The following is a 326-nucleotide window of genomic DNA, read 5'->3' on the forward strand; positions in this document are numbered from 1 at the left end:
GGTGGGCTGGTTGGGTCTTGGTTAAAAATAAATAAAACTTTTTTTTTTCCTTAATCTTCAGAAAAATAAAGCAAATGGTTTTAGAATCCAAAAATGTTCTCTTTAGCACAAAATACTGCAGGAAACATGCCTTGGAAAAACACACAGGTTTTTATATTATGGATATTTGGTAAACAACAATACGATATGCTGCTCAGACCCGTAGTGGGAGAGGAGGAGTTCACTTCTCCCCCGTCACTGGTGCAGCCCAAGTGCCGCTGAAGCAGCCTCTGCCCTTCAGCACCTCAGCCAGAAGTGGGACAGCAGCCGCTGTCGTGCTCCGAGGG

At 44.8% G+C, this 326-nt stretch overlaps 1 protein-coding gene across 1 annotated transcript in view; it reads left to right on the plus strand.

The window, feature by feature from the left end:
• SMARCD3 (SWI/SNF related, matrix associated, actin dependent regulator of chromatin, subfamily d, member 3) overlaps window positions 1-326 on the plus strand; it is a gene marked incomplete at its 5' end in the record, with an annotated part of 16,045 nt that overhangs the window by 11,382 nt on the left and 4,337 nt on the right. The window lies entirely within an intron of this gene.

The sequence above is a fragment of the Buceros rhinoceros genome, unplaced genomic scaffold (assembly GCF_000710305.1).
Source record: "Buceros rhinoceros silvestris isolate BGI_N320 unplaced genomic scaffold, ASM71030v1 scaffold21516, whole genome shotgun sequence".
Classification (NCBI taxonomy): domain Eukaryota; kingdom Metazoa; phylum Chordata; class Aves; order Bucerotiformes; family Bucerotidae; genus Buceros; species Buceros rhinoceros.